This window comes from Dendropsophus ebraccatus, chromosome 5 (genome assembly GCF_027789765.1).
Source record: "Dendropsophus ebraccatus isolate aDenEbr1 chromosome 5, aDenEbr1.pat, whole genome shotgun sequence".
Classification (NCBI taxonomy): domain Eukaryota; kingdom Metazoa; phylum Chordata; class Amphibia; order Anura; family Hylidae; genus Dendropsophus; species Dendropsophus ebraccatus.
Window position 1 is genome coordinate 136,272,652 of NC_091458.1, and position 25,596 is coordinate 136,298,247.

The following is a 25,596-nucleotide window of genomic DNA, read 5'->3' on the forward strand; positions in this document are numbered from 1 at the left end:
GTAATACCTTGCACTGCCACCAGGAGTCAGGCCCATGCCAATGTCATGTGTATAGGCAATGCTGAGGACTGATCATCCATTTTAAACGCTTGGATAACCCCTATATATTACACTATAAAGTGAGTCACAACAGTCACAAAATGAGAAACATTACATGTCTACTAGTAAATTCATTTATAAATTAATAAAACGAATCAACCATGGATGTGACAAAATGCTGGGAAATATCCAGAAGTCGTAAACCAGATGGACATTTCTCAACACATTCCCTGTTTCTCTGAAAGTAAGACTTTCATGTTCATTTTGAAGACTTTTTGTAGTGGGCTTAAAATATAAGAAGTCCAGAATAAATAGAAATTTTCCAGCAGGCAGGGGCAGGGAGGAACAGGCTATACTTACCTCTTATCGTGCCTTCAGCGCTGCCTTACTGTTCTGGTCCCTCCTCCAGGGATCTTCTGCTCCAGCAACATCAGAACTCAGATGATGAAATGCCTACTCAGCCAATCGGTGACTGGGATGGGATACCGCTGCAGTTACTGATTGGCTGAGCGTGCAGTCCATCAGCCAGGGATCCTGGAGGCGGTGCTGAGGAGGCACGGGGAGAGGTAAGTACTGCTTGTTTATTATGTTCCCCCCTGCCTGCTTGCAAACTATTATTTTCTCAGGAGTTCCCTTTTAACAATAAGCACTAGTTACAGTCAGCTGACCAGATCCTTGACACTGGGTGCTGAGCATTAGCCAATCAGAGCAAGACTTGTTATGCTCCACCCTAACCTGCTCAACACAAGCTGCATGAGAGGTAGGAAGGGTAAGAAGATGCAGAGTGTGGGACATTGAATATGGGGGCGTGGGCAGAGGGTAGGTGGGCCAACTACAGAGGTTGGAAGGGAGGGATAGCTTATGGGGACTACTTGCAGAGGGAGGATGTATACAGTATAGGGGGCAACTACACAGGGGGAGGTAGGTATGAAGTATGGGGAAGAACTACAGAGAGGGATGTATACAGTATGGGGACTGCCTGCAGAGGGGGGATGTATACAGTACTGGGATTACCTGCAAAGGGGGGGATGTATACAGTATGGGGGCTACCTGCAGAGAAAAATAATTTCCCACATACACATTAGATCAGACTTGGGCATTGTACGGCCTACGGGCCACATCTGGCCCTCTCCCTAGCTCTGACCAGCTTGTGTGAGATTTCCGGACGCAGCGCAACTAATGGGAACCACAAGTCCCATCATAGGTTAAGGTCAAAGTGTCAGCTGAACATTACTATGTATCCCCATGAATCCTATACAGGCTCAATGGTTTTCGATAGAGCATCCGACTGAAAACACAGTAAATATTTGTTTCCCCTCCCACCCTCTCTGGCATTTTTTTTGACCAATAACTATGCGTGTGTGTGTGTGACAGGCCCTTGGAGCACGCTGGCATAGCATCTTCATTCATTGGCTGGCTTACTCATGTGACCTCCAGAGCATGAAGAACATGGCTTTTCCTGCTCGTCGTCAGATGCCATCTTGAAGGTAGTCAGGGAGAGAGGCTGAAGAAGGGACATTGAGGATTTAGCTGATTGTAGACAGGAAAGACCCCAAAAGCCCTTGTTAGGACTACTACTATACACAGCACAGCATTTATCTACTGATTCCCTGTAAATAGGCCGGCTACCACTGCATCTACAGCTTATTTAAAGAGGATGTGTCTGACTATATCACACAAACCCACAATGTTAGTTAGCAGTGGGTGCTGTTTGTTTTTCCCCTTGCCTATGCCATCTGTGGCTGTCATAGGCAAAGCAGGTTCAGGACAATGTTTCTTTTGCTTACAATTTGGCATCCTGTCCATGCTAATGTAGATGAAAGAAGGTTTCTTGGTGTTTTTTCCACTTTGCATAGAGGTTATAATGTGTTTAGAGTGTATTGTAGACAGGCTGTGATAGTGGCGTAATACTCCAACTTGGGTGTGTTAGATGCACCCAGACATGCTTCCCCTGCTGTCCCAGTTACATTGCAGAGATGTTGGCATCAATTTCTGAGGTGTCATTGAGGACTTGGTGACCTCCAAGTGGTTGAATTTAGATTTCCAAGAAACTAGCATTTTCCCCCCACAGATTTTAATTGAATTCAATATTCAGTCGAATAGTCTAACATCACAGTCTTTTCTAATCAAATTTCGAGCTTTCAAATATTTCATTACTCGCTCATCTCTAGCATAGACCAACACTGGGGGACTATGCTAGTCCAGATGAAGGATGTTGCGCCAAGCTGCCTGAGCGCCACTTACCAGAAATAGGGCAGTGCTATTGGAGTTGCTACAAGAGCTGCCCTGAGATGCTATAAGGGCCTTTGCGGGAGTCGGGGGGGGGGGGGGGGGGGGGGGGGTGGGGTATAAGCGCTCCATCCCCTCTGAGACACCATCCCAGGGGTGGGTGGGGGATATTGAGGATTTTCATGAAGAGATGAAGCCAGAGTAAATGTTTGATTTACTTTATTTTTTTTATATGAAAAGATAGTATATATACTGTATACAGTATTGGGTAGAACTGAGTTAAGTATATTAGTTAAATATATTTGTACAAGGTCCTAGGCTATGTGACATAAAATGGGCCAAAAAAAAAAGACATTTTATGTCCTCCCAATTTTTTATAAACCATTGCGTCCTGTTGAACTTGGTGGCAAGACATTCGTTTAGCTTGCACAGATCTTTATTTTATGGCTGTAATATAGCAAGAAAACTAAAGCAGGCCTAAAACTGTAAAAACAGACACCCCAAAAACATAAATATGTATGTGCCCTATTTATTACTCCAGCAAACATGGCAGTTGTTTTCATCCTTTCATATCATACAAGAGCTGCAGTTTTTGTCAGTGTTGCTATACAGCCATGTCAAATATTATTATTACTTTATAAGAGTGGAGGCGGCATAATGTTCTGGCAGGCAATTAGCACCCACACTTACCGTATACACTCGGGTACACAACCACAATGCACCTTTATGCGTTACATGATCATACATGCACATTGTCCTTCTAACACCTCCTCACCAACAATCTGTACTGGCAGCAAAGACACAGACACTGAACATCCAAAAAGTTGTTCATGGATTAAAAAAAAGTACAAATTTACTATCCACCACTTTCCTGCCACAGCAATTTTTGTTTCCGTTTGGATATTTTTACTTACAGCAATATTAAGTATGTGGTTTTTTTTGGAGTTTAGATTTTATATTAAGGGAGTCTTTGAGGCAAAGCATTACTACTACAGATGAGCGTAACCCCGGTATGCTCCAGTCCGTCTAAACCCAAGTGCGGTGCTAGCAAAAGGTGGATGGCAGGCCGATTCGGGCAGATATCACGATGTAAAAAGAAGACTTTCAGCATGTTAAGAAATCATCGTCCAACGACCACACATCACTCAGTAATAGGAGGTGCATGGTCGGTGGCTTATATATATATACTGTATATATATATATATATATATATATATATATATATATATATATATAAAAAATATATAAAAAATAATATAATGTATACTTACCTGTCCATACTCTCGCTGACCAGAGCTGTCGCTAAAGCTTCTACACTTGTTTTTAAAATGGCATGTCGCTTAGCCATTCACTGGCCGCAGCACTGTCCACTCTCAATCAGTGATTGGCTAAGCGGCCTGTCACTTCAGAGACGGGTATAGTAGCGACGTCTGCAGTCAACGAGGAACAGACTGGAGGACACCAGGGAGCGTGGAGACGTAAGTTAGACTTTATTATTTTCTATAAAAGGCAAGGGCTGGATGGACTTTGTAATAATATCCATGCAGCCCTTGCCACACTATATTCGAGCCATATAATAGGTTCTGTAAGTGAGCACCGATTTAGCTTACCTGGTTCATCGAGCCGTTTAATACGGCCCTAAGGCTGCCTGGAAAACATAGATTCAGCCATAGGCTGTATCCATGTTTTCCATAACTCCCAAGGGCTGCATCCAACTTCTGCAGCCACTGCTTATCAAATACCACGTGTTACGCTCATCTCTAATTACGACGCTCTGAGTGGTTTACCCATCACATGCTACGATCAAGACCATGGCATGTAACAAATGAGCTGTCACCACTTACCCCGTCGGGATTCCAGCATTCGCTGACTGACAATGAGTGTGCATGGAAGCCGGGGCCTTCTAAAGGCATAGCTGTGTACATTGAGACAGGTTATGCCGACAGTACAGTACACAGGATACTGCACTACAGTAGTAGAACTAGTAAACATATAAAAATTACATTTATTCCCCATAAAAATAATATTTAGCATAAAACAGAAAAAAACAACAACTAAGAAACAAAAACTAACTACCGGTATGCATGTTTGGTATGGCCAGGCCATGGCCAGGCCTTTACCAGGGCCGTATTTACCACTAGGCACCCGTGGTCTGGTGCCTAGGGCAGCACCTTGCAGGGGGGCAGCACCAGGCAACAGGGGAAGGAAAAAACTATTTTTTTTTTGTCTCCCACCTCTTGTTAAGACTTGCCAGTAAATCTGGTGTCTTTTCCAGGGGGGGTGGGGGTATGGTGGTATTGGTCAGGTCTGGTAAGGCCAATCGGTGTGTGAAGATGGGGCATCTTCAGGTGTATTGCCTAGGGCAGCAGCAGTTGTTAATACGGCCCTGGCCTTCACTCCACTGAAACTGCTCACACCAAAGTGTCAAACGATCTCCTGAAGGCCAAATCACAAGGAAACTACTCCTTGCTGATTCTCCTGGATCTCTCAGCAGCATTTGACACTGTGGACCACCAGCTCCTCCTCTCCATGCTCCGCTCCCTTGGTCTTAAAGGGGTGCTCCAGCGTGGGGGCACTTTTTTGGGGGGACCGGGGAGGAGGTGGCTGAAATAAAAGACGTCCACTTACCTCCCCGCTACGTCTCAGGGCCGCTCAGCCACTCAGTGAAGGAGGCGGGATCCGTTTGAAGTCTGCTCGGATCCCGCCTCTTTCACTGAGTGGCTGAGCGCCCCTGAGACGTAGCGTGTCGGGCAGCGTCAGACACCCGGAAGCGGCCGGGAACCGGGCACCGGAGCGCCGTGATGCGCCGTGATGCGGGACCCAGCCACCTCCTCCTCGGTCCCCCCAAAAAAGTGCCCCCACGCTGGAGAACCCCTTTAAGTACTCTGTTCTCTCCTGGTTTTCTTCCTACCGCTCCTTCAGTGTATCCTTCTCTGGCTCTACTTCTTTTCTTTTACCTCTCTCTGTTGGGGTTCCCCAGGGATCAGTCATGGGTCCCCTCCTCTTCTCCCTCTATACGGCCCCTATCGGATAGACCATCAGCAGGTTTGGCCTTCAGTACCATCTCTATGCCGATGACACCCAGCTATACACCTCCTCCCGTGACATCTCCCCTGCATTTCTGCAAAATACTGTCTATCTGCTCTCTCTAACACTATGACCTCTCTATTTCTCAAACTTAATCTCTCTAAAACAGAACTTCTTGTATTCCCTCCTTCTAACAAACCTTAACCCTATAACATTCCCTAATCTCGTCTCCCTCTCTGCTATCCCTTCTCCCTCCTCTCTATAACCTCTTCGGTGCCATCTACTTTGTACTTGCTACCTGAACTCAGAAAATGGCGTGTTACTGGCTCGCCCAATCACCATTAGGCACTTTGACACTTTATGCTCAATGACTGGAACAAATCGGCAAATAAAGCCTTTGTTGCCTCTCGTATCACCCCCAGTCCTCCTAGTCTACACTCTCTCGCAAGCAGCTCTCTAATTCTGTATAGTTTTTATTTTAATTTATTTATTGTATAATTTAATATACATATAACCTGTATTGTACTTATATATATATTTTTTTTAAAAAGCGTTGCTGAATCTGTTGGCGCTATATAAATAAATATTATTATTATTATTATTATTATTATTATTATTATTATTATTATTATTATTATTATTATTATCAAGATAGTTTAAATAACAGCATTATAAAAAACAGTGATCAAAAAGTTATCTATTATTTAGATGACATCATAATCGTTATGGTTATTTATTTTATTTTTTTATAATTGACATTGTACACTTCTGGCTCATAAATAATCCATGCATCCTGTAACCTCCATAGAGATCATGTATCATCGTATATACATTGTTATAATATCGGAGAAGGGATCGTGTCTCATAGAAAGTTTTGTTTATTTCTCAGTAACATCCGTACGCCCAAGGAGACATGTCATCTTCAGACGAAGAAACCCTCAGTGAGAGGTCATATCGTAGTGAGAGGTCATGTCGGAGTGAGAGGTCTGGTAGTTTGTCCCCTTGCCCTCCAGGTGACACTCTGCCCTGGAATCTGCCACGTCATGAACAGAAGAAGAGGCAAAGCAAAGATTCGGTGTTGGATCCTGCGGAGAGAGCTGTGGTCAGAGTGGCAGGTGAGAGACTATTCTACGTATAGGGGACGTGGACATCAAGTTCTCTCTGTATGTTGTTGGGATATGTCAAAATACACCAAATGTTATATAGACATGTCCATGTCTTGCACCTGGTGTAGCTATAAACTTTAATGGAGTCTACCTTTTATTGCTTTTGGTCTCTTTTATGCCGGCCTAGGTTTTATTTGCAGGACACATATGCATTATACTGCAGCATTACACAAAGGTCATACATTAAACCACAGTCTACAGTAATTTCTTTAATTCTGAGTGGGCCCCTGTTGTACCCCAACCATAATCCTATAGGGACATATCAGCAGGTTTGACACTTGTAACCTGATAGTTTCCCTTCAAGGGGCTGTCTTGGGAGTAGAAAAGGCATTACCTCCCAATGCCCCACCCCCCCTTCCCCTCCAGAGCCCTGTACTTGGCTCATAGGAAAGAATAGAACCGCGGGTCACGTTCTGTACCCGCGGCTATATTAAAAACAAAGGAGCCGTGGGCTGATATGGAGATCACCGTGGGGTATGGAGGTCGGACCTCCAGTGATCTCTTGTCCTGTGAATAGGGGAGAAGTTATCTTATCTTGGAATCCCCCTTTAACCCATATCAGGACACATAATCAGGCATGTATTATAATCAGGCCATATTATGCAAAGTGAAGCCAAAATATGACTGAATAGTCACTAAGCGTCACACAACATCCCAACAGCAGGATTGTAGGACCAACGTTATTAACAGGTAGCATATTACACGCTTCCATATAGTACAGCAGAATAATAACTGGACGGCCACCAAGTGGAGTTACCACTAATCACAACAATTTTGTGGAAAAAAATGGAAATTTTCACTAATACTCAATTCACAAAAACCACAAATACTCCGCTTAGTGATCAATCACAGCAAAGTTTATTAAACAATGGCCTATGTTCAAACCATTGTCTATACATGACCAGCCAGAATCTTCTCCTTCATATTGCAATGGATCCATTAGACACAGAAACTTCCCCGAATTCCAATTTGTATGCAGTCCTGTGACTAGAAAAGAAAGAAAATATTAGCTAAAATTTATAGTAAGGTCAATGTGTGATGCCGCACTCTACATATGCATACACAGATGAAGATGACCCCTACATACCTGGACTACAGGTTTAACCCCTTTGGGCTTAGAGTCTGCAACATAAATATCCATTTCAGTTCAAGTTTCTTAAAGAGGAACCCTGGCAATGTCTTTTTCTTTCAACTCAACTGAAAGTTATATAGATTTGTAATTTACTTCTATAAAAAAATCTCAAGTCTTTCAGTACTTATGTCCTGCAGGAAGTGGTGTATTCTTTTCAGTCTGACACAGTGCTCTCTGCTGCCAGCGCTGTCCATGTCAGGAACTGTCCAGAGCAGTAGCAAATCAGTGCTTATAGATTTTCTCTTTTGTAATATGTTCTTAAAAAAACTAATAAAAACATTGAACCAGAAAATCTTTCCAGCTCTGGACAGTTCCTGACATGGACAGTGGTGGCAGCAGAGAGCACTGTGTCAGACTGGAAAAAATACACCACTTCCTGTAGGACATACAGCAGCTAATAAGTACTGGAAGATTTGAGATTTTTAAATAGAAGCAATTTACAAATCTATATAACTTTCTGAGACCAGTTGAGTTAAAAAAAATCCCCCTTAAGTTTCTGTTGTCTGTCGTTCCCTTTTACTAGTGGAGTAAGAGGCTGATCGTATTTTGGACTTAAAGAAATGTTTAGAGAATATACTTACTCGCACTTCATTAGTTGTTTCCCCTAGGAGCGAGAGATAATGTATGCAACATAGCTCGACCTACACATATACATATTTGAGCTTATATGTTTTGACAGTATATGGATGAAAAAAAGTTATATTGTCATCCGTGCAAACACAGGTGATATTAGACCGAGGTACATCTGCGATGTGCAGCTTCTGCCACTTTAAGCAGGGCCGTAGCTAGGATTCACAGGGCCCTGTAGCAAAAAATTGTAAGGGCCGATTAGGAGCCCTTATGGTTAAATACATAGGTGCAGGAGAAGACTACCTCCTGCTAAACCCCTTATGTACTGCAGTGTGTAAGTGACCCAATGTTCAGAAGACAAGGAGATCTCTGCTTCAAGGCTCATTCACACAATCTTTTAGCCGGGGCCCCCACTGCTGCCCGGCACGGATCCCCCCGCTGCCCGACCGCAGAGATGACAGGAGAGCATGAAGTGCTCTCCTGTCATCTCATCTACTACTCACCTATTCCCTGCACTGACTGGCTACACACGCTCACAGGAAGTGGCCTGGACTATGCTGCCCGAAGAAGGCAGTGTAGTACAGGCCACTTCTGTTGAGCATGTAGCCGGTCAGCGTGGGGCGTAGGTGAGTAGTAGATGAGATGACAGGAGAGCACATCATGCTCTCCTGTCATCTCTGCGGCCGGGCGGTGGGGGATGATCCTTGCTGCAATCCGCACTAGGACATGTCCTATTTTTTCGCGGTGCGGGGCGCGGCACGGATCATGTGAATGGCCACATTCACTTCAATGGTCCTTAAAATTGTCCATGGTAGCGGATTCGCGACCACAAACAATTTCATGGGACGTATGAATAAGGCCTTACTGCTCGTGCACTGATAACCACTAACCTCTGCACAGGAGCTCTGCACATTTTCCTACTTGATTGTGGCAGGCAGCCAGAACAGAGGTCAAGGTTTATCAGTGCAGTGAAGCAGAGATCTCTTTGTCTTCTGCTCGTTAACCCTTTTTTGTATTGCAGCATGTAAGTAAACTTTGGGTCACTTACACACTGCAGTACATAAGGGGTTAAGCAGAAGGACACAGGACGGCTCTTACCTTCTTCCCCGGGCCCCCATCCTGAACGGGCCCCATAGCAGCTGCCTACCCTGCCTCTATGGTAGCTACGCCACTGACTTTAAGTAAATTCCTGCAGCCAGAACAGTTCAAGCAGGGGAAACATCCTGTTCTATATAAATACTTTTACATCATTAAAAAATATGAAGCAAATAGTAATTACAATGGGAACTATCATTTAATACAAATAAAATCACCTTTATATTCACATTAAAAAACACTGAAAGAATTATATGCACAATGATTTGTACAAGTTTAAAGGCATACTCCGGCCAAATGTAAAGATCCAGAGAGGGCAGGAAGTGGTGAACAGTAAAGAAGTTATACTTATCTGTCCCCCCTGCAGCACCACTGGTCACGAATCCCTGCTGGTACCCTGTAGCTCCTGGTCCTGTGATGATATGACCTGGCTCAGAAATGCCTGCTCAGCCAATCAGTGACTGAGGCGGGACATCTCTGTAACCACTGACTGGCTGAGCAGGTAGTTCCTGCCGAGCCGTGACAAAACAGGAAGCCGGGAGAAACAGAAGACTGGCAGATGACAGTGAGGGGATGGTGGTGCTGCGGCTGTGGGGGGCAATGGGATGGGTAAGTATAATTTTTTTTATTATTTCACCACCACCCTCTGCCCGCCCTGGATTTTTACATTTGGCCAGAGTACCCCTCTAACACAAGACATGATGGTTTTACACCACCTTCCGGTTGATGTAAATTGTGGTGTCTTTTTGCACTACAAAAATTGCGTGAAGCATTTAGAAACTTGGCAGCTTCACTCGCAGAATAAGATAACCCGCCAACTTGTTGAGTGCAGTCAAGCAGGGTGAAGAAAACTATAAAACCTCATTCATTCCCTTTTTAAAGTTAGGTGGGAAATGCTTGTGCAATGTTTTTATACAAAGCTTGTAAAGATCATAATGGAAACAGTTTCATCTATTCCCATCAATGTACAAGATAAATAAAACTGTGTGCTCCAAAAATCTACTATGAGGTGTTGGCTTATGGGGTAGCAGGCATGGCTTCACCAAAAAGGGGACATGGTTTTATTGCAACCTTATGCACCAGATTGTAGTGCACATTGTCTACTTAAACGTAATTCAACTAATAAAGCTGTGGAAACTAACGGTGTGTTTACACAGACAGATTTATCTGACAGATATCTGACAGATTATTGAAGCCAAAGCCAGGAATGGATTTGAAAAGACGAGAAATCTCGTCTTTCCTCTATGGCCTGTTCTCTGTTTATAGACTGTTCCTGGCTTTGGCTTCAATAATCTGTCAGATAAAGCTCTCTGTGTAAACCCACCCTTAGACCAAAGCGCCTTATTACACAGGGCGAAGGGAGGGAGCAGGCGAGTACGGAGCTGTCAGGTCAGCGCTCGCTTGCTCCTCGTTCTCTGCTCGCTGCTGACGCTATGTCATGCATTGGCAGTAAGCGGGTAAGAGCTGCAGGGGGCTTCCCGCAGATCGTCTGGGCAGCCCATAGAAGATAGCGGCAGTCTGCTGCCATCGCTCCTGTTCCACGGAGCAACGGCAGCATATCTCTGCTATCCTCATCGTTCATCTATTTGATCAAATGTTTTGCTCAGAACCTAATTCCTTTAAAACATTTCTATACCATTTTGGCCATTTTAAATATATAGATTATGTATAAGGTCGGTTTTAGCAATTGCAGACGCTGTTGTTCATCCTACTGTTTTTGTCTGTATCTTAGCCATGGCACCTGCATAGTGTGAATAGTAGCATTGGTTGTGCTGGCCATTGTTTCCTTTTTCTATGACATCATGTCATCATGTCAAAAGTTATTGATCACAGCCCCACGGCTCTCCACTGCTATATCTACTGATCAAAGCGGGTCTTAGCAGTGAGACCTGCTGTGATCAATAACTTTTGACATGTCTGATGAAACATCAAAACGTATTTGTAGCGACAGCATGAGCTACTGTGATAAATCTGGAACCTTTTAGGTCTACATTGTCTAACAATAGTTTTATTTATTTTTCCCAGTGTTTTTTTGTTTCTTGTTACTGTGTTGTCATGCTGCAGACTTCTTTTTTGTGTATCTGCCCTGTGTGAACATACCCTTATTGATTCTAACAATACGTCTTCCAACAATTGTGTTAGATCTATGTAGTGGCACACAAAGAGTTTCTCTAAACACACCGTATAACACTGATCTGCCCTTCATTATAGCTTTAATATGATCTTTAGGTCTTTTATTGTGTTCAGTACAGAATAATGCAGTCACATTACTTCTTTGGGTGAAGCACAGATCCTCCCTATTAATGGAAAGGGCGTTCACAATTGTCCTTGTCAGCGATCTTGGCAGTGGAAAAAGTTATTGTAAATTTTTTTTTTTGTCTTCCTTGCCAAAGGATCACATCACACTATAAATAACAAAAGGATTACGCAAAGTATTGGCTGGTGATGTTGTTTATGGCTATGTCATCCCTAACTTACCTGTGGGGGCATGTACGCATCCGTATAGACATTTTTACTATGTGAGACGCTGTTGTAGTATGATAATAATTTTTTTTTTAATGTACAAAATATTTTCTTGACATTCCAGTACCCTTGTGTAATGGGGCACCCCACCCTCCCCTGTAAGGTGCATTCATATCAACTGGGAGCAGGGTAAAATCCATATCATGCTTGGTGAGGGGCGCTGGCGCCGATACTTGTAGCTGCTCTATAGGGTAAAATCCATGTCATGCTTGGTGAGGGGCGCTGGCACCGATACTTGTAGCTGCTATATAGGGTAAAATCCATGTCATGTTTGGTAAGGGGTGCTGGCACCGATACTTGTAGCTGCTATATAGGGTAAAATCCATGTCATGTTTGGTAAGGGGCGCTGGCACCGATACTTGTAGCTGCTATATAGGGTAAAATCCATGTGATGCTTGGTGAGGGGTGCTGGCACCGATACTTGTAGCTGTTATATAGGGTAAAATCCATGTCATGCTTGGTAAGGGGTGCTGGCACCGATACTTGTAGCTGCTATATAGGGGAGAAACCATGTGATGCTTGGTAAGGGGCGCTGGCACCGATACTTGTAGCTGCTATATAGGGTAAAATCCATGTCATGCTCGGTAAGGGGTGGTGGCACCGATACTTGTAGCTGCTATATAGGGTAAAATCCATGTCATGCTTGGTGAGGGGCACTGGCACCGATACTTGTAGCTGCTATATAGGGTAAAATCCATGTCATGCTTGGTAAGGGGCGCTGGCACCGATACTTGTAGCTGCTATATAGGGTAAAATCCATGTCATGCTTGGTGAGGGGCACTGGCACCGATACTTGTAGCTGCTATATAGGGTAAAATCCATGTCATGCTTGGTAAGGGGCGCTGGCACCGATACTTGTAGCTGCTATATAGGGTAAAATCCATGTCATGCTTGGTAAGGGGCGCTGGCACCGATACTTGTAGCTGTTATATAGGGGAGAAACCATGTAATGCTTGGTAAGGGGCGCTGGCACCGATACTTGTAGCTGCTATATAGGGGAGAAACCATGTCATGCTTGGTAAGGGGCGCTGGCACCGATACTTGTAGCTGCTATATAGGGTAAAATCCATGTCATGCTCGGTAAGGGGTGCTGGCACCGATACTTGTAGCTGCTATATAGGGTAAAATCCATGTCATGCTTGGTGAGGGGCGCTGGCACCGATACTTGTAGCTGCTAAATAGGGTAAAATCCATGTCATGCTCGGTAAGGGGCGCTGGCACCGATACTTGTAGCTGCTATATAGGGGAGAAACCATGTCATGCTTGGTAAGGGGCGCTGGCACCGTTACTTGTAGCTGCTATATAGGGTAAAATCCATGCCATGCTTGGTAAGGGGCGCTGGCGCCGATACTTGTAGCTGCTATATAGGGTAAAATCCATGTCATGCTTGGTGAGGGGTGCTGGCGCCGTTACTTGTAGCTGCTATATAGGGTAAAATCCATGTCATGCTTGGTAAGGGGCGCTGGCACCGATACTTGTAGCTGCTATATAGGGTAAAATCCATGTCATGCTCGGTAAGGGGTGCTGGCACCGATACTTGTAGCTGCTATATAGGGTAAAATCCATGTCATGCTTGGTGAGGGGCGCTGGCACCGATACTTGTAGCTGCTAAATAGGGTAAAATCCATGTCATGCTCGGTAAGGGGCGCTGGCACCGATACTTGTAGCTGCTATATAGGGGAGAAACCATGTCATGCTTGGTAAGGGGTGCTGGCACCGTTACTTGTAGCTGCTATATAGGGTAAAATCCATGCCATGCTTGGTAAGGGGCGCTGGCGCCGATACTTGTAGCTGCTATATAGGGTAAAATCCATGTCATGCTTGGTGAGGGGTGCTGGCGCCGTTACTTGTAGCTGCTATATAGGGTAAAATCCATGTCATGCTTGGTAAGGGGCGCTGGCACCGATACTTGTAGCTGCTATATAGGGTAAAATCCATGTCATGCTTGGTAAGGGGCGCTGGCACCGATACTTGTAGCTGCTATATAGTTCCCTGAAGAAGCCCGATTGTGGTGAAACGTACGTAGGGACAGCTGTGACCCTCATAGGAGTAATGGGTGAGTGTTGATACGGTTTATGATTACCTCCGGTGTGTCTTGAGCCATAAAATTGCTGGGATAGCAGGTTTACTTTGAGGGAGGACATACCATTGGGACATATTTTTTACATTGACCACCCATTTAACCTATGTTGTTGTCTATTTTATATGTATTGTACCTGGTTGTTTTTAAATACTTTTTTAGTGATATTTTTATATTATTTTTTATCATGTCATCATTATAATTGTGATAAATAAACTTTGTAGTGATTCAGAATCTATGCCCATGGCTGTTTTTTGTATTCATCTTTATGGTGGGGTTTTCTGATAATTGAGTAGAGTGACACCCATAGCTATAACTAACTAGTAAGCTGTACTGTGATTAAGGGTGATTAAGTCCCTCTACCGTGAACCTTTCTGTATATATATATAGGGGAGAAACCATGTCATGCTTGGTGAGGGGCGCTGGCACCGATACTTGTAGCTGCTATATAGGGTAAAATCCATGTCATGCTTGGTAAGGGGCGCTGGCACCGATACTTGTAGCTGCTATATAGGGTAAAATCCATGTCATGCTCGGTGAGGGGCGCTGGCACCGATACTTGTAGCTGCTATATAGGGGAGAAACCATGTCATGCTTGGTGAGGGGCGCTGGCGCCGATACTTGTAGCTGTTATATAGATAAGACAGTGGAAGGTGGTGGGATATTTAAGTAGATGCTGATTTTGCATGATCTGTTTCCATGGCAACGTGAAAGCCTGAGCAGCCATTCTTCTAGTTGCCATGGTCACTGAGCTCCCCTCTCCTGTTTCTGAGGAGGGAGGAGGAGAATCTCAGGCTTCCTTTCTAGCCTTTGTTCTTAGTTGGCCAATTCAGTATTCTCTCCTCAGCAGGCTTGCCCAGATCACTGCGCAAAACGGGATGAAGTAAATGTTGTCCCGCCATTGAAACACTGGAGGAGGGAGCATGACACAACATGGCACCGCTCTTCTTACTGTTCCCTGGATCCATTCATTTCTGTATCTAGATATTATAATAATATGGAACTTTAAATGGCTGGCATGCCTTATTAAGGGGGAATTCCGCACAAAAATAAGTTTTCATATGTTACTGCCCATGGGAATAACATAACAAACAGAGTATACTTACCTTTCTGCGCTTCCCATTGCTTTTATTCCGAGACGGGCTTGTCTTGTCAGTGACAACCCACTCTGCCAATCCACGTTAACCCGTCACAGCCAGTGTTTAGTTGTGCAGGTTGTAACCCCTGAAGACTAAGGTGGGATTGGACCAGTCCTCTGATCTCCAGACAACACAGATCAGTGGTGAAGGAACAGTCAATCACAATTAGCTTAAAGTGATATCACTTTAAGGGCCCTATTACACGGAGCAGTAATTGGCTGAATTCCATTCCATGTAATATAGACAATGGTCAGCCGATGATTGTGTCATCAGCTAATTGTGTCTTTAGGCCCAGATCTAAAATCATCGTCCGTCAACGGCTAACAATTGAATAAACTGTTATACGTTACCTCCCCATGCTCCCGATCTTCTCCTGTTCTCTGCTTCTTCTCCAGCGCAGCAGCTTCAGAGCGGCCTGTCTCACACTGCTCAGCCAGACAGCTCAAACAGGCCTCTCTGAAGCTACAGCCACGGTGCTGGGGATGAAGCAGAGAACAGGAGAAGATCGGGAGCATGTGGAGGTGATGTATAATAGTGGGCTGCATGGACATTGCTAACGATGTCCGTGCAGCCCTTGCTAAACGATAATCGACCCGTGTAATAGGACCCTAACCGTCTGCAGCCCAGAATAAAGTCAGCAGGAGAAACAGACGGGTGTGGTGCAATCCAATTAATACAGCAAGGAGTGAAATATAGCAGCGTTCAGACTAGTGCATGGCAAAATACAATATACATACAAAATCACGGTCATAGGCGCATCCTCTTCCATACTTTATGGACAGAGGCTGATGCTGAAGCTGGCGTGGCTACGTGTGGGTTCTCGAAACATTTTCACTTACTGATTATTTATTTCTATAAAATAAACTGATATATTATATTGAAGGCATGTCATGTATGTAGGGGGAAGCATGTGATAGATTTTCACTGTAGGGAAATAAATATGAGACATCATTTGACCTTTTAGATAGGCGTTATGTCATCATAGGGTGAGGAAGGTATGACACACTTTTCCTTTGATCTGTATACCCATGGCACCCATCTATAATGCTGCAGTATTGACAGTCACATACATCAGCTAGCGATCACACACTGACAAATGGCTCACATGGAGCTGCTTGCTGACGGTCTCCTGGGAGGCAGCTTCATTAATCTACCAGTCAATGATCACAATTGCACCATAGTTTCCTTGTCAGGATCCGCGACAGACATCTTTCAGTATTCTAATAAAGTACAGTACGCTATACTATCCTGTGAACAGAATATACACTGGAGACTTATCCTCAAAATAGGTCCTCATTGTATTATCATTTGGTGTCCAACCATGAATCCACCACCATTTAACGTGATATAGGAGAAAGGGCATAGCTGAGGGAATGGGCTGAACTGCAGTAGCAAACACAGTCACACATACAAACTGCCATGACTGGTTAGAGGAATCGGTAGAAGATCAGAGTTTATCTCTTGCACTTCAAGTTTACCGCACTAGTTCTGACAATGAGGCGCTCATGCTCATAGTCCTGGATATTCATAAGCATTTGTTCCCCCACATAACTTTCACAGTTCTGCGAAGAACTGATATTAATGCTGCACTATAGTAGAATCTTTGACGTGGCCCATCATAGAGCTTGACTTATCATGTAGAGAACTAGTTTTAAATGGAGACTTACCAGTTTATAATTGTAGATATTGAAAAGGGTGTGTGCTCAGGCATCAGAATCAGCCATAATCCCACTGACCACTTCGTCTGAAAGGATCAGAACCAGCAGAGAGCTTGATAAAGATGACAGCACAAAAGAAATGAAATGGTTTTCTCTAAATTATCTATGTGTCAAGTGCCATACCTGAATCATAGTGTTATAGTACTTTATCTGTGCACAGTGGTCTATGGGCTGGTGGTGTCTTTGGGTTGGGCTGTGGTCGGCTGCGTATTAAAGGGGTTGTTCACCAATTTTTTTTTTCTTTCAAATCAACTGGTGCCATAAAGTGCCAGAGATTTGTGATTCACTTCTATTAAAAAATCTTAAGTCTTCCAGTACTTATCAGCTGCTGTGTGTCCTGCAGGAAGTGGTGTTTTCTTTCCTGTCTGACACAGTGCTCTCTGTTGCCTCCTCTGTCCATGTTAGGAACTGTCCAGAGCAGTAGCAAATCCCCATAGAAAACCTCTCCTGCTCTCCAGACTGGAAATAATACTTCCTAATAAATAAAACTAATAAAACTTCCTGCTGGGCATACAGCAGCTGATAAGTACTGGAAGGCTTGAGATTTTTTAATAGAAGTAAATTACAAATCTCTGGCACTTTATGGCAGCAGTCGATTTGAAAGAAAATTTTTTTTGGTGTACAACTCCTTTAACTTTCTGCATAAAATATTTTTTTTCCAAAAATTTTCCATGATCAGTCTCATAAAGTCTAAGCGGCCCACTAGGAACTTGTAATGTATATTGGGAAAAAATGCTGGTTGGCTGCTGAAATAGCCTACTGCATAGTAGGGAGAAATCATGATGTAAATTGGAGCAAAAGGAGTGGGACCATTTAAATAACTACCAAAAAGTAACAGGGTAACTTAAAGGGTTTGTCCAGGGAAAATCTTTTTCTTTCAAATCAACTAGTTTCAGAAAGTTATATAAATTTGTAATTTACTTCTATTTAAAAACTCTCCACTCTTTCAGTACTTATCATTTGCTGTATGTCCTGCAGGAAGTGGTGTATTCTCTCCAGTCTGACACAGTGATCTCTGCTGCCACCTCTGTCAGAGACTGTCCAGAGCAGAAGATGTTTCCTATGGGGATTTGCTTCTGCTCTGGACAGTTCCTGGCATGGACAGAGGTGGCAGCAGAGAGCGCTGTGTCAAATTGGAAAGAATACATCACTTCTTGCAGGACATACAGCAGATGATAAGTATACGAAGACTTGATATTTTTAAATAGAAGTAATTACAAATCTATATAACTTTCTGAAACCAGTTGATATGAAATAAAAAATATTTATGCTGGCGTTCCCCTTTAAAATGCAGAAAAGGAATCAGTAGGTTAGGAAGCCTTTCAAAGCAGCATGGCAGATACATTTTATATACCATATTATGGTGTAGTAATATATCCTTTCTGCAAAAAAAATAAAAAATTAAAGTGGAAAACTGAAATTATCCAAATGTTTCACTGTAATATGTAGAAAGCAAAGAGCGAGTCTGGACATGTTGCTAGATTTTGAATGATTTCCTCATATCTCTCATCTGCCATAGTTGTTAGGGGATCGGTATAAGAGCTTCCTTCATTATCTCTTTCATCCTTTGCACTTACTATTAAGTCCCTCTTTACTAATATGTTTCCTTGTGTAAGTCATTATACAAAGCCTGGAAACACCTACATAATAGACAGTGCACTGAGATTTACACTAAGGCGGGGCCCGATATTTGCTTCTTTACTACATTGCCTGGTCTAGTTTTTTGGTTTAATCTTGTAGCTGTTTATGGGATGGATGGGGCATATCATGGCTCCTTGCTTAGAATGGATTTATGTGCATGCTGCAACCAATACAAATAATGTATGGTGAATAAGGGAATGGCTGATGTATGGTCAGCTGTTATTTTAGAGAAGATAGTATAGGTAGTATAGGATGGATGGAGATATCCAGACTCTCCTCCAATGACTAAAGATGGAGAAAATAAGTGAAGTGCATGTTGGATTACAATACAGCCAATCGATGTTACCTGTATGGTTCTGTTTACAGCTGCATCAAGGCTTCCGATTCTGGTGGATTCATATTGGATCTGTTCTTAAAGGGGTACTCCACTGAAACATAACTTTTCACATGTTGCTGCCCATGGTGAGACTAACAATTCCTTCCATACTTGTTATTATCTATTCAGTCTCCTTCCCCAGTTCTCAGCTGCTTTCTGCTGAGGACACAAAAATCTGTATGTGAGCTTTTCTTCCCGTCTGCCCCCTTCTTTCTGAGACAGATGACGTAAACAATTCTCTGACTGGCTTTGTCTGCAACTTTGTAGCTTCTTTCTAATGCTGGAAGGGTTATTGAAGTCTCAAAAAGCTGAAGTCACAAAAATCTGTGTGTGAGCTTTCCTCCCTGTCTCCCCCTCCACCCCTCCTACCTTCTGATACGGCTGATGTAAACAAGTCCCTGGCAGGCTTTATCTGCAACATTGTAGCTTCTCTGTAATGCTGGGAGAGTTATTCTGAGGTCAAGTTGCAGATTTTCTTACTGTGATTAACCCTCCTGGCTACAATTCTGCAGATACAGCCTGCCAGGGACTTGTTTAAATCAGCTGTCTCAGAAGGAAGGGGGAGGGGAAGGCAGAGAGAAAGGCTCACTCACAAATTTTTGTGTCTTCAGCAGAAAACAGCAGATGAGAACTGGGGGAAGGAGACTGAATAGATAACAAGTATGAAAGAAATTGTTTGTCTCACCATGGGAAGCAACATATCAAAAGTCATGTCTGAGTAGAGTACCCCTTTAAAGGGTTTTTCCAATTTAGTATATACTTAAATAATTGGCCCTACTTTATAGCCCTATTAAACTTTTACACATTCCTTACTGGGGAGAAAGTGCCCTGTTTTTTTTAGCTGTGTAGGTTTATTACATGATCTATGTCATTAAAAGGGTTGTGCCTTGAAGCAAAGTTGTAAATCAGATGAGTATTACATATATGTGTGTGCGCGCGTAAAGTACTGTAGTACAAAGGTGCTGTTTTAGTAAAGTAGCTTACATCCATGTACTGTTTTTCTCCCCTGTATATCTAATCACTTCCTGGTTTCCTCTCTGAACTGTGACCCTGCTGTTGCCATGCAACAGTGCAGACCCCCCCCCCCTTCATTACAGGCTCCATGGAGACCATCCGCCAGTACTCCCTGGAGATTGTAGTTCTACTGATTATTCCTGGTCCACCCCAATGGTGACAGGTTATCAAAACAATGCAGCCACATGAGGGATAAGTCTATGTCTCTCAGACAGGACAGTTTCAGAAATTCTCGTACATTTGAAACATGTTTAATCTCACATAAAGTATCAGCACAGACCTAGTTTTAATAACTCCTATCTGCAACATTGTAGCTTCTTTGTAATGCAAAGGAGATCAATCACAGTGAGGTCATTCACAACGTGACCTCAGAATAACCCTCCCAGCATTACAAAGAGACTACAATGTTGCAGATAAAGCCAGTCAGAGACTTGTATACATCAGTCGTCTCAGAAGGGAGGGGGAGACGGGGAGAAAAGCTCACACATAGATTTCCTTGTCTTCAGCAGAAAGCAGCAGCTCAGAACTGGGGAAAGGAAACTGAATAGATAATAACAAGTATGGAAGGAATTGTTAGTCTCACCATTGGCAGGAACACATCAAAAGTTATGTTTGAGCGGAAAACCTACAAAACCTACAAAACTTCAGGATGATTTGATAGATGGTGATATAGAAAATTTGAAGAAAAAAAAAACACCAAAAATTCTTAAAGGGTTTTTTCCAAGCCCAGTGCCACCACTTCTGTGGACATCCCAGTGGAAGTGCCCTGATGATGCTCCTCTATACCTAGCATAGCATGCTGCAACCAGTCACTGGCCTCAGCGGTCCCGTGCACTTCTGTTGCATATGGAGGAATTTATAAATGGTATCCAGTTGCTTGCTTACTTCCTGATGCAGTTTAAGACCAGAACCCCCACGACCCCTGTGTGAACACTGCCTAAAAAATATGGAAAATTACAGTTGTAGTATTCTGGAGCTGCACTGAACATAGTTGTCAATGCAACAATGGCCTTAGTGCTCATACACAGGTGCACTACAGCCATTGTTCACTGCGACTGTAGAAAAAAATGAACTTGTCAATTTCCTATGGCCGCAGTTTGGCGAACATCGGCCACGCTGACGGCTGTAAATTGCACAGAGGTTTATGGCTAATTGGATTGCAGGCACACCCAAAGGTCGCCACAATCCAGTGGCGTAGCTACCATAGAGGCAGGGAAGGCGGTTGCTATGGGGCCCGTGGAGGGAGGGGGCCCAGGGAAGATAAGAGCCTCCTGTGTCCTTTTGCTTAACCCCTTATTTACTGCACTGTATAAGTGACCCAGTGTTCTCTAACATGCTGCAAAACAAAAAAGGGTTAATACAGAAGACAATTAGCTCTCTGCCTGGCTACTCTGATAACCTATGTCCTCTGTTCTCTGAGGTCAGGGGTTATCAGTGCAGGAGTAGCAGAGCTAATTGTCTTCTGTATTAACCCTTTTTTCTGTTACAGCATGTTAGAGAACACTTACACACTGCAGTAAATAAAGGGTTAAGCAAAAGGTGGTCTGCTCCTGCACCTATGTATATAACCATAGGATTTTGCCTCTGGCCACAAGAGAATTTTTTTGGGCCACATCACAGAGTGTATATATATATATATATATATATATATATATATATATTAGTGTGTAGGGGAGGGGGGGGGGGGCCATGAATCCTAGCTACGCCCCTGCCACAATCCAAATAGAAATAATGTTCCTGTGGCCGATATGGCAGTATTGTCACAGGAACATGTAAAACAGCGGCCATTGTTTGACACTGCAAACAATGGCCGTGCCAAACAACATCCGCTGTTTTACAGTATGAGAACATTAAGTAGGAGGATTGTGTGGCCATGATTTAACAGTTGCACATGTCTCCATAATCAGGAATAGCACTTTACTAGCACTCTGTATGATCGCTAAGGTTCAGTTTTATTGCTCCCTGGGGAGGACTTAGTCCGCATATTATAGTGTCCTTTTTGTTAAGGTTCATGCTTTGGCTTTTGCTTTGCATGCTTTAACCTGCATATTTTTATGAGATAGCATGTACAGCATTGAAATACTGTAAGGGTATTTTCTTGAATACATTAATGTTACACTGTATTCTAGATTCATGTGATATATAGAGCCTATATAGGCTTATGTGCAGGAGACCTAAGACACCTATCTTTGTATGGTGCGTGTATGGACAGTATGACGTTACTTGTGCCTGATAGCACCTAGCTGGTAGGAATGTGCCGCTCGGCTGAATCATTCACTGACTCATTGGTTTTTTGATTATCTTAGAAGGTGAGACATCAGTATAACATATGAGTCAGATTTTTTTCCCACCAAATATCTATTTTTTTTTTTTCATCGACCAGCAAATTTTGAACAATAGGAAAGCATTTATGTATAAGAGTAGGGCCAGCTCCAGGGTTTTGTGGGCCCCTGGGTGACAGAGCCTCAGTGGGCCCCTTTGTGGAGCAAATCATGTGGCGACAATAAAACAGCAGGTCCCCTTATAGATGGCCCCCCTCTGTGTAGTGCCCTTTATAGATGGCCCCCTCTGTGTAGTGCCCTTTATAGATGGCCCCCTCTGTGTGGTGCCCCTTATAGATGGCCCCCTCTGTGTGGTGCCCCTTATAGATGGCCCCCTCTGTGTAGTGCCCCTTATAGATGGCCCCCTCTGTGTGGTGCCCCTTATAGATGCCCCCCCCCACACACACTGTTAGTCCCCTTTATATATGACTTCTCTCTGGTTAATCTCTCTTATAGATGGCCCCTCTGTGTAGTGCCCCTTATAGATGCCCCCCCCCCAAACACTATGTAGTTCCCTTTATATATGCCTTCTCTCTGGTTAGTCTCTTCTATAGATGGCCCCTCTGTGTAGTGCCCCTTTATATACTGTATGCCTTCTCTCTGGTTAGTCTCTTCTATAGATGGCCCCTCTGTGTAGTGCCCCTTATAGATGGCCCCTCTGTGTAGTGCCCCTTATAGATGGCCCCCCACTGTTTAGTCCCATTTATAGATATCCCCCTGTCTGGTTAGTCTCTCTTATAGATGGCCTCCTCTGTTTACAAGTGTGTCCCTGGATGGCAGCACATCCATCGGGCCCCATCTGACCGGATGAAAATGGCCCTGGCGGAACTGGGCCCCTAAGGGTGCTCTGGGCTCCGACACTTGCTGGATGCTGACACCAGCCCTGTATACAAAAATATAACAAATGCAAGTCTAGGATCTTTTGAAAAAAACAGGCAGAAAGTAATGAAAGACTGGAAGGTGTTACAACAACAGTGGAAAGAAATCCTGTTGTGTAGTGGGTAACAACTTCCCCTGTCATCCTCCTCGTAAATCGCAGATTTTTTGGTCTTGAAATCTATATATATGTAGGCCTGCATAATACTGCAGCTTCATGGCATACAAGTTTGTAAGTTTGCCCTTAGCAACATTGGTAACACTCCCATGCTGCATTCATCCGGGCATACACTGGTCTATCTAGTCACTTAGCATATCTGCACATACGCTACAAGATCCTGATGATTTTAACATACAGTATTATGACCATACATACTGTTACTGACCAAATCCAGTATACCAAGCCCAATAATATCAGTATATTTTATTGCCACAACTTGACCGCTTCTACATGTATCCCCTATGTAGACATCCCCCTGTAAGTAATCCCACTAGGTAGATGGTAGATAGCCCCCCTCATAGGTAGTGCATTAGGTATTTCTCCTCTGCAATGTAAAAAAACAAAACAAAAAAAAAAAACACTCACCCAGCTCCCATGAAGTCCACCTGTGTCTCCTCTTCCTTCCTGCTCTGCAAGGACTCAAGTGATGTCACTTAAGCGTAGGAGTGCTGGAGAAGGTAGGGGCCTCTTACGACCCCAGGGTTAATGTCGTCTGTGAGTGAGAGGTGGGAAGCGCATAGCTTTTTGCTCTGTCAATCGCTCCGTCTGCATTTAATTTTAAGTGCTCATTACACATACAGTTAAAGCACTAGGTTTAGCACCTGCGGTATGGGCGCCCCAGGAGCAGGGGGCCTCTGCACTAGCTCAGGGGCCCACATTAGCTCAGGGCCCACTGGAAAATTCCCTGGAGCCCCGGGGGGCCAGACCAAGCATGCACTGTGTGACAGTATTTGGGCTACTTCATAGCCTCAGGGTCCATTCACATGTGTTTTTGGCATTATAGTAAATAAATTATCAGTAGTGGTCTGATGCATAGGGTACTAAGGACCATGTAAAGTAAAGATGGCCATACACATGACATCAGTGCTTCTCAAACTATCTAAACTAACGTCAGTAAGGCGCCCCCTGTTTGTTGGTGGGGAGGCAGTTTTCACAAAAGTGACTACAATCTGTACAGTCCATTCCCTGGCTGCAACAATCTCTGGTTTAGCAACATTCTTTACTCATTTTTCTTAACTTATTTTAATGTTCTTCACAGTTTAGGAGATAGGAGAAGGGTGGACTGGGTGATATTTGTCATTTTTGCAAATGGTGAGGCCCAGACTTCCCTTTGGTTTGTTGGGTGCTGAATGGGTGTGAATCCCTTACTGTCATTCTGAATAGGATTATTTACTCGCTTTGGGGGCTCCCGGCATCCTGACGTTCCGCCCAGCCAATAAGCGTCGGGGCAGCGCACTGATTGGCTGAGTGGGACACCAGGATGCCGGGTGCCCTGAAGCAAGCCAGAGCGTGGACTGGTAATGTATTCACCAGGCCACTGTGGGTTAAGGGGGCCGGCGTTTACATACTCGGAGCGGGATGAAGATTCCGCTGCAAGTATGTAATCGTAGTGAAACTAACGGTATGGGAATTGCAGCGGATTTCGAACAGCTTGAAACCCGCTGCGATTCCATTACGTGTGAACACACCCTTACGTCCATCTTTTCTGCTACACTTGTTCGGCTTGACCATAAATGATCAAAGGGGATGGATGGAAAATCTTTTTTTGGGAATAGTTTATAAATGTTCTGAGAACATTTCCCCCCATGTTCCCAAAATTGAAACATAGCCTAAAGTTTTACTTTATAGCCCTTGTAATAAGATAGTAAAAAACTTCAGCTTCCTAGAGCGGTATCATTCATGGTGACAGCTGCTCTGCTCACTTCATTCACAGAATTAAGGCTGCCATTCATATGAAGCTGCGGTGTAATTTACCGCCCCAGACATTGCTCAGATCTATACTGCAAATCAATCGAGGAGACAATTAGATAATAGGATATTCAGGGCTGTAAAATAGCAGTTCTCTGATATAAATCCCATGCTAAGGGTGGGTTCATACTACGGAATTCTCGCGGATAAACTCAGCGCAATTCCGTCGGCTGTCCGCGCCTTTCTGCCGGCTCCATAGACACCATTCTATGGGCCGGCGTATTCCGCTATCCGCCGAAAGAAGTGACATGTCACTTCTTTCGGCGGATAGCAGAATACACCGGCCGATAGAATGGTGTCTATGGAGCCGGTGGAAAGGCGCGCGGCCATGCACGCGGACAGCCGACAGAATTCCGCGGATATTATCCGTGAGAATTCTTCAGTATGAACCCACCCTAACATTGAGAGTAGATTGTCCCATCTGCACAACCTCTTTTAGACTCTTCTATAAGGAGCAGGGCAGAACTCCTATGGAGTGACTGGGGCTTTATTCTCATAGTCTCTTTCATTTGTGAGATTTGTAAAAAGAACCACAAACCACAAATTCACTGAAAAGCTTTGTAAGCAAAGGTGAAACCCCCCCGATCCACTTCCCCATTCTTGTGCTTTATTACAGTTGGGTGAAAGGCAGAAAGGAGGTAGAGAGGATTTAGAAAGTGATCATACTTAGAGCCCTTAGAG

General features: G+C 43.8%; 1 long non-coding RNA gene across 1 annotated transcript; it reads right to left on the reverse strand.

The window, feature by feature from the left end:
* Positions 1-7,339: 7,339 nt before the first annotated feature.
* Positions 7,340-19,779, reverse strand: LOC138793088 (uncharacterized). The gene is made up of 3 exons (XR_011363211.1): positions 19,720-19,779; positions 16,668-16,744; positions 7,340-7,448 (listed from the first exon to the last, which is right to left on the reverse strand). It is a non-coding gene; the product is annotated as an uncharacterized lncRNA (long non-coding RNA).
* Between the last annotated feature and the right edge of the window lie 5,817 nt (positions 19,780-25,596).